The sequence below is a fragment of the Nomascus leucogenys genome, chromosome 21 (genome assembly GCF_006542625.1).
Source record: "Nomascus leucogenys isolate Asia chromosome 21, Asia_NLE_v1, whole genome shotgun sequence".
NCBI lineage: Eukaryota > Metazoa > Chordata > Mammalia > Primates > Hylobatidae > Nomascus > Nomascus leucogenys.
The window spans coordinates 8880889-8895461 of NC_044401.1; the positions used below are offsets into that span (position 1 = coordinate 8880889).

The 14573-nt window shown below is 40.8% G+C and overlaps 1 protein-coding gene across 2 annotated transcripts in view; it reads left to right on the forward strand.

Annotated features, from left to right (window-relative positions):
• BTLA (B and T lymphocyte associated) overlaps positions 1-14573 on the forward strand; it is a 36875-nt gene that overhangs the window by 5421 nt on the left and 16881 nt on the right. The window lies entirely within an intron of this gene.

Sequence of the window (14573 nt, forward strand, 5' to 3'; positions counted from 1 at the left end):
CTGTCTTCCACAATGGTTGAACTAAGTTATATTCCCACCAACAGTGTAAAAGCATTCCTAATTCTCCACAGCCTTGCCAGCATCTATTGTTTCCTGGCTTTTTAATAATCGTCATTCTGACTGGCATGAGATGTTATCTCCTTGTGGTTTTGATTTGCATTTCTCTGATGATCAGTGATGTTGAGCTTTTATTCTTATGTTTGTTGGCTGCATAAATGTCTTTTTTTTTTTCAGATGGAGTCTCACTCTGTTGCCCAGGCTGGAGTGCAGTGGCGCAATCTCCGCTCACTACAAGCTCTGCCTCCTGGGCTCACGCCATTCTCCTGCCTCAGCCTCCCGAGTAGCTGGGACTACAGGCAGCTGCCACCATGCCTGGCTAATTTTTTGTATTTTTAGTAGAGAGGGTTTCACCGTGTTAGTCAGGATGGTCTTGATCTCCTGACCTCATGATCTGCCTGTCTCGGCCTCCCAAAGTGCTGGGATTACAGGCGTGAGCCACCACACCCAGCCAGTATCTTCTTTTGAGAAGTGTCTGTTTAGGCTGGGTGTGGTGGCTCTTGCCTGTAATCCCAGCACTTTGGGAAACTGAGGAGGGTGGGTCATTTGAGATCAGGAGTTCAAGAGCAGCCTGGCCAACATGGTGAAACCCTATCTCTACTAAAAATACAAAAATTAGCTGGGCGTGGTGGGACACGCCTGTAAGACCAGCTACTTGGGAGGCTGAGGCAGAATTGCTTGAACCCAGGAGACAGAAGTTGCAGTGAGCCAGGTTGCACCACTGCACTCCAGCTGGGTAACAGAGTGAGACTCTGTCTCCAAAAAAAAAGAGAGAGAACTGTCTGTTCATATCCTTTGCCCACTTTTTGATGCGGTTGTTTGTTTTTTTCTTGTAAATTTATTTAAGTTTCTTGTAAATTCTGGATATTAGGCCTTTTTCAGATGGGTAGATTGCAAAAATTTTCTCCCATTCTGTAGGATGCCTTTTTGCTCTGATGAGAGTTTCTTTTGCTGTGCAGAAGCTCTTCAGTTTGTTGCAATTGTTTTGGCATTTTTGTCATGAAGACTTTGTGAGAAAAATGCCAAAAGCATTATCTGCTCTTATCCTTGGTCACCAAGAAATGCTAATAGTGTTTGAGAATCATGCGCTTGAATTGTACTGTGTCAGTGAATTGTATCATATGCGATTTGCTTCACTTTTCTAATATTCTCCATTCTCTTACCTCAAAATAAGCTCAATATTTTGTACCTTTCTAGTATACTCTCATGGTTATGAACCTGATTTACATGTTTATCTCAATGGAAGAAGTGGCTTATTTGCATGTGTCTGTGTGTATGCATGCAGAGATATCATTTTTAATATGCTCAGAATCTAAACATACAATTTGAGATTCACTTAGAACAGAGTCCAGAAGAGTGTTAGATCAGTCCCAGGAAAACATCAAGTTTAGCTGGCAGAGCTCTTTAATTTATCTTTTCTGCCTTCTTGATAACCATGTTCATCTCATAAGCACAACCTGGAACTCACACACATCACAAATGGCCTATTATCCAGTATTTGGCTACAAGGGAGGCTGGGGCATTGAGATTTTTATCTGGGGGGTTATGGCCCCACTTCATTTTCCTCTGTATTATTAGAAGATGAGAATTAATATTGGAAGACATTTAGCAGATTCTGTCCACATAAGTTTGTTTAGTATCTTCAAGGGCTTTGAAAATGCCAATGAATCTCAGTGTGATGTCTGTGGTAGGATGTATTAGAGATGTGAGGAAGTATCTGGGAAGAAAGAAGAGATGGACTTTCCCTTTCCAATCATAATACATAAGCCACACTTAATCTGAACATCACAAGTAACCACCCTTCCACTGAAGTCAATATTTAGAAATACTCATGTTGGTTTCTGATCAAATGCCAGAGGTGCTCACTGATGCTACTGTCAACAGCTTCTCAGGTATGCTGTCTGCATTTGCTGCCCTGTGTTTCTTCCTAAAGTCCCTGTGACCAAGGTGGAAAACTTAGCCTCTCTGAAGGACAAGGCCTATGTGTAACAGGCAATCAAAATCTCTCTGGACCAGAGCTATTCTCTACATTGTCAACATAAATCATTGTTCTTTAGGACTCATTAAGTTGACTAGAAGCTTTTACTATTCAAGGGTGATAATTACATGTTGACCAACTAAAACCACCAGAAACTCATCCTTGTTACATAGAGTAGAGAGGGCTCTAAGGAGTGCAATGCATATGAATCCTCTGGCCTAGAGAAGCAAAGTCAGTGACAAATACGGTATAGAACTGCAAGGGGACATTTGTGACTTGGCAGAGATGTAATGAAGAAGTCCTGAAAGCAAGCTTAGAAAATTATCAAAGGACAAAGTTTTTTTTCAATTTTCTAATTTTGACCAAGGCAAGCCTTGCTGGTTAATATATTTCTATAGAATTTCCTCTCCCACATAAAAGAAGAGCATGCTTATATTGGATGTGCTGCCTTTCTTCTATTATATATATATATATTTTTGCCTGGTGTATATACTAGTTATTATGCACCACTGCTGATCCCTAGAATGGTTGTTGGGAGTAATTTTTCACAGCAGAGCCTTCTGTGTTTCCATCTTGTCTTTACCATTCATAGGCTTTACACCTCAGGACAATGACTCAACTTCTGTGTGATTTCCCTAAATTCATCCTATCAGAAAACATAATAATATCTGGTACTTAATGTTGTTGTTATGTGCCAAGCATAGTGCTAAGAATATTTCCTATATCTTCTCATTTACTTTCACAACAACCCTACTGGATAAGAGCTTGTGCTTTGGAGTTAGCCAGGCCTAGGTTAAAGTCCTAGTCTTGACTCTTCCTCCTACCAGCTGGTGACCTTGGGCAAGTGGCTTATATTCTCTAATACCCAGTTTCCTCAACTTAAAGGCCATAATAGTAATTCCCTCATAAAATCATTGTGACAGTCAAATGAAACAATACATGTTTGGTATCTAAAAGTGCCTACCTCATAATAAGAACTTTGAAAATATTAGTCATATTCTTTTTTTCCTCCTGTTAAGATGGATCTAGGTTGGGTCTACAGCGTATAGATAATGTGAGGTGGAGGGTACTTGTGGGCAAGTGGCAAGGAATGTGTAGCAGTGATTCGAGAGGTGATCTCCTAAATGTAACTTAAACTTTCTATTGGGCACCTGACCTCATGACCTCTAAAGATCTCTTCTTGTTCTACTCTTAAATATCTCAAGGACAGGAAATGACATGGGGACTTTGTAAGCTTTGCTAAATGTCGGAAAAAGCAATGACAAACAGTAGAATGACTGATTTTAGACAAAACAAGTTCAGAATTATTTCAAACATGATAAAATCAAGAGATATATGGCTTAAAGTCTTCAGTGGCTCAATACAACTGCATTGAAGAGATCAGTCTTCAAATTTACTTGCCAAATAGTCATACTACACTAACAGTGAGAAATTCTAACTGTAGAAGAAATTGCTTTAAAGTGTGCTAATACCATATGAAAGTAAATTTAAGGAAAAGTTTCATATATGAATATAAGAAGATATGTTTTTATAAGAAGGAGATTTTTAAGAGGAAATAATAATAAAAGATGATTGTGAAAATGCTCTCAATTTTCTTGTTTCATGGTTCTTGTTTTTTTTTAATAATGGACATAAATGTAGATTTATGCCCTGTGTATTCTTGGCACTAATACTTTCCAGTTCCATTTTTGTGAAGGAAATTTTACATTGTGTGTGTGTGTGTGTGTGTGTGTGTGCGTGTGTGTGTTTACCCAGGGAGAAAATGGCTTTTCTTGTCTAAAGACCAATATTAGGTAATATCCACAGAGAATAAGTTGAATCTACTATTGCACACTACATCCTTGTCTGTGATCTGTATTGTCTGTGATCTGTATCTTTAGTGTTGTTTTTCAGGTAAGACATATGTAAATATACTTTCATTTTACATAAGGGACTGAGGGTCAGTCAGTTTTCATTGTACTCATGAGGACAATCACAGGGTTTTCCTTAAAGTAACAATAGTCACTTTTATAATAGAAGCTCTGATTTTAATATATGTGTGTGTGTATCATACTTATTTAATTTTCTCCAGGTATTCCTAGTACTTCTGAGAATAAATGACTTATGGAGTGGTTTATTTACCATAGAGTTAAATAGACATTACATAATACATTTAATAGACATTACGTAATACATTAAAGGAATACTTTCTATATGAGGTGGAACTCCCCCACCCTAACCTCATGTCACCACATTTCTGATTTTGTGAGTGTATGTCAGCAAGTTTATGATGGGAAAGTATGCTATCTGGGTTTTCTGATGTCGTCCGTGTGATTTCCCAAGGTATGCAAGTCAATGTCCTCCCAAGATCTTTGAAGTATGGTTCCATGGGTGCTATTGCTGTATGTGGATTTGCCCTGACTATGTGCAAACCATTGCCTTATGGGATCCCTAAACTCTAATTTCAAGGGAAGATTTGCAAGACAGATTATTTCCCTTCCCTGGTGGCCATCATCTCTCCCCTCCTCTCTACCATTCCGGCCTTCTAAAGTAAGGCAGAACATACCATCCGGAGGCCTTTTTGCTACTGAGTGTAAAGACTTCTTTCCTTCTGTAGCCTCCCCAGCATGTGTCTGAAGTTTTGGTTTGCTTGTTGTTTGTCTGTGATAGTATCTTCTGATAGAAGCTAAAATCCTGGTTGATGTCACAGAAAATTATTGGTATATTATACCGTTAGTAATCATTTTAGTTTCTCAAAAAATCATTTGTTTAATTTCTATGTTAAACTCTGATACTTTCTTAGCTCAAGTTAAGGCAATCTGCATTCATTACAGTCATTCATTTCTTTCAATGGTTGTAACCACTTTGAAGTTTCCATAAATTTGTAAGAATTTTTCAGTGGAGACATAGTGAAACTCAGGTGAGATTTTCCTCATGATAATGGTTATAATTAAACCATATGGTATTTAAAAATAAGAAATAATGATATGTTACAAAATATTCATAATCATAACCCTCTTTTTTTTTTAATGGCTAATTGGTTTCAAAAATTACCTACTCTCTTCAGCTCAGCAACTACACTTCCTCAGCTGGGAGTTACGAGACTATACAGTTGTTTGTGGCTGGCACTCCTTTCTGATCGGCTGGTCTGTGTAGCTGGATGGCCATGGAGTGTCACTTGTTAAATATTTTTAATATCCACCCCTGAGTGGACATAAATCAGGCCTTTTCAAACTGAATAGTTGTAAAGTCTAGCTTTTCTTTAGTAGTTACAAGTTAACCGCTGTAAGGTATGTTGAGCTGCATATGTTCTTCACCTCAGTGCCTTTTAGCCCACCTCTCTAAGGGCTTAGCTGACTCTGCTGTGCAGCCAGTACTACATAGAAACAATTAGAGCTGTGAACAGGGGATTATTTGCTCCATTAACGTCTTTCTGTTCAGTCTCAGGGCACATCATGCTTTCTCACCTTTATACTTTTCTAAGTCCAACTCCTCAGGTAGAGACAGGTAACACACCATCAAGGAAGTAGCAGACTAGATAGAAGACAGAAACATGAACACATATGTAATTATAAAGAGTGATGCATGTCGGCTGGGCGCGGTGGCTCATGCCTGTAATACTAGCACTTTGGGAGGCCGAGGAGGGTGGATCACAAGGTCAGGAGTTCAAGACCAGCCTGGCCAACATGGTGAAACCCCATCTCTACTAAAAATATAAAAATTCCCCAGGCGCAGTGGCAGGCACCTGTAATCCCAGCTACTCCAGAGGCTGAGGCAGGAAAATTGCTTGAACCCGGTGGGTGGAGGTTGCAGTGAGCTAAGATACCGCCACTGCACTCCAGCCTGGGTGACAGAGCGAGACTCCATCTCAAAAAAAAAAAAAAAAAAAAAAAAAAAAAAAAAAAAAAGAGTGATGCAAGTCACACAAAATAGCATCAGACACTTGCTAGGGAGTGGGGATATGAGGGTATGGTGAGTTTGCATAAAGAAGCAGGGGCTAGGCCGATGCGGTGGCTCACGCCTGTAATCCCAGCACTTTGGGAGGCTGAGGTGGGTGGATCACGAGGGGTCAGGAGATTGAGACCATCCTGGCTAACCCGGTAAAAACCCGCCTCTACTAAAAATACAAAAAATTAGCCGGGTGTGGTGGCGGGCGCCTGTAGTCCCAGCTACTTTGGAGGCTGAGGCAAGAGAATGGCGTGAACCCGGGAGGTGGAGCTTGCAGTGAGCCGAGATTGCGCCACTGCACTCCAGCCTGGGCGACAGAGCGAGACTCCGTCTCAAAAAAAAAAATAAAAATGGACTGTGACAGTGATGTGGAGAATGGATTGAGGTGGAGAGAGGGAAACAAGGCCAAGTTTGGAATGTAGAAGACCATTTGGTAGGCTGTGACAATAATCCACATGAAACAGAATGAGATCCAAATTAAGGCAGTGTCATGGAAACAAATATGGAAGACATTTTCCATCCCGAATCAATTGAACTTCGTGGCTGATGGAATGGGACGGTGACAAGGAAGGAGAATAAGATGGCTCACCAGGTTCTGGCTAATGTGATTAGGTAGATGATGGTATTATACTGTGATAATGAGAGGAGGACCAAGTTTGCCTGGAGGTTGGCTTGGAGGAAGAAAGAGATTTATCTTCCCCCATGAAGCCTTTCCTGATTGACCCAGCCAGAAAGACTGTCTTCCTCTTGAGGGACCTGAAAGCTCTGAGAGATTATATCATATCCAAAATAATAAAACAAAAATCTAATGGGAAAATTGAAAAGTGGTGTAAGACTTTCAGCCTCTTCTTTGTGCTAGAAACTGTCTCGTTACTAATGTGTCAAGGACAATGGGATATCCACACCCCTGGGTGTGAACAAGTGGGTCCATTGTCTGTACTGAATTTAAAAACAACTAAAAGTTGATTTCCCTTTTTTTTTTTTTTTTGACACAGAGTTTCGCTCTTGTTACCCAGGCTGGAGTGCAATGGCGCAATCTCAGCTCACAGCAACCTCGGCCTCCTGGGTTCAAGCGATTCTCCTGCCTCAACGTCCTGAGTAGCTGGGATTACAGGCATGTGCCACCATGCCCAGCTGATTTTGTATTTTTTAATAGAGACAGGGTTTCTCCATGTTGGTTAGGCTGGTCTCAAACTTCCGACCTCTGGTGATCCGCCCACCCTGGCCTCCCAAAGTGCTGGGATTACAGGCATGAGCCACCACTCCCGGCCGGTTTCCTTTTAATTGTCACCACATACTAGCAAATATGAACAATGTCAGAGGTGAAATATTTATCCTTCAAAATATTTTTGGTCTAAGTTCTAAACACTATGGTTACTGTTGAGTTTTGTGATATATATGTAAACTTCAAATTAGCACATTTGTAGTATATGTCATTTGACAAACATTGCATTCTACTTGCAAGTTAACTCACAGTACTTCCCAGTTATAGAGCTGGCCTTGGACATATACAATTCAGCTACTTGTGTTCATTTTGATAGCAAATTTATAATGTCCAGGATCACTCCAGTTTCCTCCAGGGACACTTTGTGTCCTCAGTCTCTGTGGTACTGCATACTCCGGCCTTTCAACATTCAATTTTAAATAAACAATAATACCACAGAGAATGCTGAGACAAAGAAGCAGAACAGGAGCTGTTTCATTTTTGTCATTTGGTGCAAACATCTTAAATGTTTATTTGTGTTTAAAATTTAAAACAGTGAAAAGGATACAAATTGTGATGTATAAAATTTTTGGCTTGGCAACTTTATTTCATGCCTGAAATATTAGATTGATTAATATTTTTACAATTGAAATTTTTTTAATGTTGTTTTAAAACTAACTTTAGAAAATAAAACTTTAGTGTTACAATTTAGTAGTTACCTAAATTGTATCTTTGCAGAATTTCAGTTTTAATACAATCCATTTATTAGTTATTGGGCAATTATTTACATAAACTATTATATCAGACTATAACTAAAGAATCAAAGTTCATACTGTTTAGGTGGATATAAAAATGATTGAATAAATACCTGTGCATTTTTCCTTTTTTTGTATTTTAATATTTTTTTAAACATTTTTTAATTTGCATGGTTTTATACATGAAGTTCAACATAAGAAAATATTCATTGTCTATATTTCTTTTCTGGCCATTTTATTACTTGTTTCATCTCATGATTATTTCTGAAAATATTTTTACGTATAGAGAAAGAGGTTGCTCAAAATGATGTACTCTGGACCTAAAATAAAATATCATCGGTACCACCTGATCATGGAATATATATACCACTAGTAGTTTTGATAAAAATTTTAAAAATGGAAGAATTTCTAAACCTATAGTGACTTAACAAGGGATATTTCATTATATAAGAGCCTGGGTGGAGTAGAAGTTTTTATTCTTTGTTTGTTGGTTTGTTGTTTGAGATGGAGTCTTTTTTTTTTTTTTTTTTTTTTTTTTGAGACGGAGTCTCGCTCTGTCGCCCAGGCTGGAGTGCAGTGGCGCAATCTCGGCTCACTGCAAGCTCCGCCTCCTGGGTTCAGGCCATTCTCCTGCCTCAGCCTCTCGGAGTAGCTGGGACTACAGGTGCCCCCTACCACGCCCAGCTAATTTTTTGTATTTTTAGTAGAGACGGGGTTTCACTGTGGTCTCGATCTCCTGACCTCGTGATCTGCCCGCCTCGGCCTCCCAAAGTGCTGGGATTACAAGCGTGAGCCACCTCGCCCGGCCTTGAGATGGAGTCTTGCTCTGTCGCCCAGGCTGGAGTGCAGTGGCGCGATCTTGGCTCACTGCAAGCTCCGCCTCCTGGGTTCATGCCATTCTCCTGCCTCAGTCTCCCGAGCAGCTGGTACTACAGGTGCCCACCACCAGGCCCTGCTAATTTTTTATTTTTTTATTTTTAGTAGAGACGAGGTTTCACCATGTTTTTTTTTTTTTTTTTTGGAGACGGAGTCTCGCTCTGTTGCCCAGGCTGGAGTGCAGTGGCGCGATCTCGGCTCACTGCAAGCTCCGCCTCCCGGGTTCACGCCATTCTCCTGCCTCAGCCTCTCCAAGTAGCTGGGACTACAGGCGCCCGCCACCACGCCCGGCTAATTTTTTGTATTTTTTTTTAGTAGAGACGGGGTTTCACCGTGGTCTCGATCTCTTGACTTCGTGATCCACCCGCCTCGGCCTCCCAAAGTGCTTGGATTACAAGCGTGAGCCACCACGCCCGGCCTGGTTTCACCGTGTTAGCCAGGATGGTCTCGATCTCCTGACCTCGTGATCCGCCCGCCTCGGCCTCCCAAAGTGCTGAGACCACAGGCGTGAGCCACCGTGCCCGGCCAGAAGTTTTTATTCTTTTACTGCATGTATTTATTTTAATTATTTTTAGCATTGAAAATTTCCTATCATCAGATATGAATGCTTGAGAAAAACAGCAGAGATAATAAGAGCAGGAATAAAAATAACTGATGGTTCCGGCTACTTGGGAGGACGAGGCAGGAGAATTGCTCGAACCCGGGAGATGGAGGTTGTGGTGAACCGAGATTGCTCCATTGCACTCCAGCCTGGGCAACAAGAGCAAAACTCCATTTCAAAAAATACATAAATAAAAGATGAAATAAAATAACTGATAGTTGGAAGTTGAGTAACAGCCAAAAGCAACTGTGATAGTTATTCCTCTTCAGGAAATATTTATTTGATAAGACAAACTTTTGGGGGATAGCTTTGTGTGTCCTAAGTATCATAAGATGGATATGCATAATTCAGAACAGACAGAAAAGGGGTATTAACAAGCTTGTCAGATGGACAATTAGAATTGTCCTATTTGTCGGCCCGGCCGATGGCTCACGCCTGTAATCCCAGCACTTTGTGAGGCAGAGGCGGGTGGATCACTTGAGGTCAGGAGTCCGAGGCCAGCCTGGCTAACATGGTGAAACCCCGTCTCTACTAAAAATACAAAAATTAGCCGGGCATGGTTGTGGGTGCTTGTAATCCCAGCCACCGGGGAGGCTGAGGCAGGAGAATCACTTGAACCTGGGAGGCAGAGGCTGCAGTGAGCCGAAATTGCATCACTGTACACCAGCCTGGGCAACAAGAGTGAGACTTCACCTCAAAAAATATAAATAAATTTAAAAAATAGAATTGTGCTATTCGTCTCAGTGGGTCATTTTTACACTACAAACATCAGTGTTAGCCTCTGAGAGATAGGAAGTATTATAATACCTTGTTTGTGCACAGAGGGAGTACTCTTGATTTCTAATGCCTGCTTGCAAGCCGACATTCATCATCAGTTCATTCCTCCATTCAAGAAAAATTCCTGTGCCAGTCAGTGTGATTGCGAATGATCATTATCCTGCTGATAAGAATATTTAGGAACTGCAATGTTTCCATAATCCTATTGTGAATCAGTGATGCCACCAACACAAAAAGCTAGCTCTTTTCTCTACCCCTAACCCACTTTGCACACCGCTCCAGAGCATACAGTCACAAAAGACAGAACTTGAAGTGATGTCTAATTGTGCCACTAACATCAAGTGATAGTCCTATGGCTAAATAGAAAGGTAATATATTGTGATAGAAATAGAAATTGCAGGCCAGAAGTGGTTTCATAGTTTCAGTCACACATTGAGGAAGGTGAAGTTGTGTGTGTTTGTGTGGTCAGGGGATGGTGAGTTAGAACTTTCCTACTTTTACAGTTCAATCCTTTCATCTTATTTTGAAGAAGCTGAGGACCAGCAAAACTGGGGGACTATCTCAAATTCGCTCAATGTGTTAGCATTTGAAACAGACATGTTCAAATGAATAGTCTCATTTGTAGCTATTTCCATGCCCTTTATAAATATCCCCCCCAAATTAGGCACTGTATTTTCTCATGGTGGATAAGCAAAGTTTAAACTCCTGCCTAATGCTTATTCCATTTGTTCTGAAACAACCACTGGTCTCCATGTCACTAAGTCAGAAAACCATGATCCAGTTGTGTATCAATGATCTAAATCTATCATGACATTCCTGGTCTCTAAGACTTTTCCGTTCCATTTCCTCAATCTTAAAATACCTCCCCTGTCCCATGTACTGCTCTGATTCCCAAAGGGCTACTCATTCACCAAGGTTCAGCTCAAGTATAGCCTTTCCATGAAGCTTTGCCCCGGCTGAAGTTAACCTGCAGACCCATGCAAAGTTGTTTGTACCTTTTCTTTTTTTTTTTGAGACAGAGTCTCACTCTTTTGCCCAGGCTGGAGTGCAGTGGCACGACCTCAGCTCACTGCAACCTCCAACTCCCGGGTTCAAGCAATTCTCCTGCCTCAGCCTCTTGAGTAGCTGGGATTACAGGCAGGCACCACCACACCTGGCTAATTTTTGTATTTTTAGTAAAGACGGTGTTTCACCATGTTGGTCAGGCTGGTCTTAAACTCCCGACCTCAGGTGATCCACCTCCCTCGGCCTCCCAAAGTGCTGGGATTACAGGCATGAGCCACCATGCCCAGCCTTGTTTGTACCTCTTTACAGTGTTATATAACACTCTTCCAATTGCCATTCATTTTTATTTCCCATTAGAAGGCAAGCTCCACAAATGCAGACATCCTATCTGATGTATTCCTAGGCTTCCTAACAACCAGCATGCAAGGTCCCTCAAGCTTTGCTTTCAGCTCAGTAAACTGAAAGAAATAAAGAGTGGTATATAGTACATTGATTCTAGAAAGGTGTCCTCTGGCCGGGTGTGGTGGCTCACGCTTGTAATCCCAGCACTTTGGGAGGCCGAGATGAGCTGATCACCTGAGGTTGGGAGTTCAAGACCAGCCTGACCAACATGAAGAAATCCCCTCTTTACTAAAAATACAAAATCAGCTGGGCGTGGTGTTGGGCGCCTGTAATCCCAGTTACCTGGGAGGCCGAGGCAGGAGAATCGCTTAAACCCGGGAGGCAGAGGTTGCGGTGAGCCAGGATTGTGCCATTGCATTCCAGCCTGTGCAACAACAGTGAAACTCTTGTCTCAAAAAAAAAAAAAAAAAAAAAGAGAGAGAAAAAAAAGAAAGAAAAGAAAGGTGCCCTTCATCGTTAGATACTCCTGCCTTACCAATTAAATGGTAAACTCTTGAGGGTAAAAGATCTTTGTCTATAACTATCTCATTGTTTTTCATAATTCTAGCACAGACTTATAGGCTCCATAAACCATTACTGACTTATCCAAGAAAATGAAAAGGGAAGTTAGGAGGCTGAGGGAGTCTATTAACTTCAGGGAGAGGAACGGACTTCTGGAAACAAGAGTTTCACTTGAACTTTCTGCCTCTGGCCTTCTTAATTTTTTGTCATAAGTCTAACCACATTCAGGTACACTTCCTTTTGGTAAAAGATTTTACCCTTTCTCTTCATTTTTTTGAAAACCTCATCCTTATAACTTACCTTTCAGTTTGGTTTCATTTTAGTTCTAAACTTTTGGAAGCAACTGAATTAAGAAGTCTTAAAGTGAACTTCTTTGAGGTCTCAGAGCAGTTATAAATAAATAAATATTAAGAGGTTCTAAAAGTTTTCTGCAGGTCCTTTTTCTCACTCTGATTCCTGGAAACTCAATCAAGTTTCTATTATTCTGAGCAGGGATTAATGAGATGTGAGCAGGAAGGGTTTTTAAGTAGGATGTGAGTGAAAGGTATATTAGGTGTGAGGAAATAGATAAAATGAGAATATTTATGCTGGCAAGGGTGTAGAAATAAGGTGAAACCTTGTTCTGGATAGACATGTATGTGAAGCTCAGGGTCAAAATTTGCTCCTTGGTTCAACATCTGACAAGCTGTGTGATCACAGGCAAGGCCTTTAGCTGTCTTTGTATTTTAAGAGAGTTTTGACTATAATCTCTGTTACGCTTATGTCGTTATAATGTATGATACTGTACATCTATTCAGAAGAATGCATGAAAATGAGTGAAATAAATAAATGAAGGAGATGAATTAGACATTGCTAAGAGAGCGGGTAGTTCAAAACAGAAAGAAAGGCTAAGAAGGAACTGTAAGAGTGGAGAAAAAAATAATTTAAAAGAAAATACTTTTAGGATCATGAGCTTAGCCTTAACTTTACTGGAAAATAAAAAAATACAAATCAACACCAAGTGCATAACTAAAGGGAAATGAGAAACAAGCCATTGGAAACTGGAGTAAAGGCCATCCTTGTCATACAGTTGCTAAGAATTTGGTGGAAGTGTATCTATGTCTTACGACTTTATGGAAAGCAGAAATTAAAAGCAATAATTTAGGATATCTGGTGGAAAAAATATCTAAGCCGCAAAGCATTTAGGCTGCTGTGTAGCTACTTTTAACTGCATACAGTAAGAGGCAGGAGGGAAAAAAATGACTTAAAAATGGAATTTATAATTAAAAGAGAAGCAGAATAGAAAGATTTGGAAAATTCACTGCCTAGCCATATAAAAAGTGAAAAGGCATGTTTGGGAGAAAATACTAAGGGTGTGGCCTAGCGACCATTGTTAAGGAGATTAATATGGATAGAAGGGAGTGAAGTACTATTCAAGAAGTTGAGAAAAAGGCCCTGAAGGCATTTCAAAGCCTTTGAGGCTGCCCCTCCCATCATAGGCTCAGAGCTCAGAGGGCAAATTGATTTCAGGGGAAACTGGAATGCACTTTACAGGCTTGCTGCCCAGATCTGCCTCAGGTTTCCGTTCTCTGAATTCCAGCACTGTGCTCCTTGGCTGCTCCAGCCATGGCTCAAGTGAGCCCAGGTGCAGTTCAACCCACCACTTCATAAGGCGCAATTGGTAAGCCTTGGTGGTGCCCACTTGTTAAGTGTGCAGGCTAGCAGAATGAAAGAGGCGTGGGCCACAACTTCCTCCATGTAGATTTCAAAGGATGTTGTGGACAGCCTGAGGGCCCAGGAAGAGTCTGCTCCCATGGCAGTGCCTAGTGGAGCCTTGGGAGTGGACCGCCACTGAGACCCCAGAACTGTGGAGCTATTAGCCTGAAGCATTAGCCTGGGAGAGCTGCAGGTAGGAGTCTCCAACTTGTGAGTGCTGAAGCATCAACCAAGCCCAGCAATGCCATTTCATTTCTCTGTTGGGTTTTGGACTTACTTAGGACCTGTTACTTTCTCATTTTTGCCTATTTCTCCCTTTTGGAATGGGAATATCTATCTTATATCTGTCTTACCACTATATTTTGGAAGTAGATAACTTGTTTTGATTTACAGGATCATAGCTGGAGGGAATTTGCTTCATAATGAATCGTGCCTTGAATCTTACCCATATCTGATTTAGATAAGACTCTGAATTTGGTGTTTTGAGTTGATTCTGCAATAAATTAAAACTTTTGGGGCTATTGAGATGGAATAAATTTTGTATGTGAAAAGAACATGAGTTTTGGGGGACCAGGGACAGAATGCTATGGTTTGAATGCCCCCTCCAAAATTCATGTTGAAATTTTGTTGCTATTGTAACAGTATTATGAGGTGGAACCTTTAAGAGATCAGTAGGTTATGAATGTATTAATGCCGTTATTGTAGGAATGGATTAGTTATCACAGGAGTGGGTGCCTGATAAAAGGATAAATTTTCGCCCCCACTTTTGTCTGTCTTGTGTGCTCCCTTCCACCT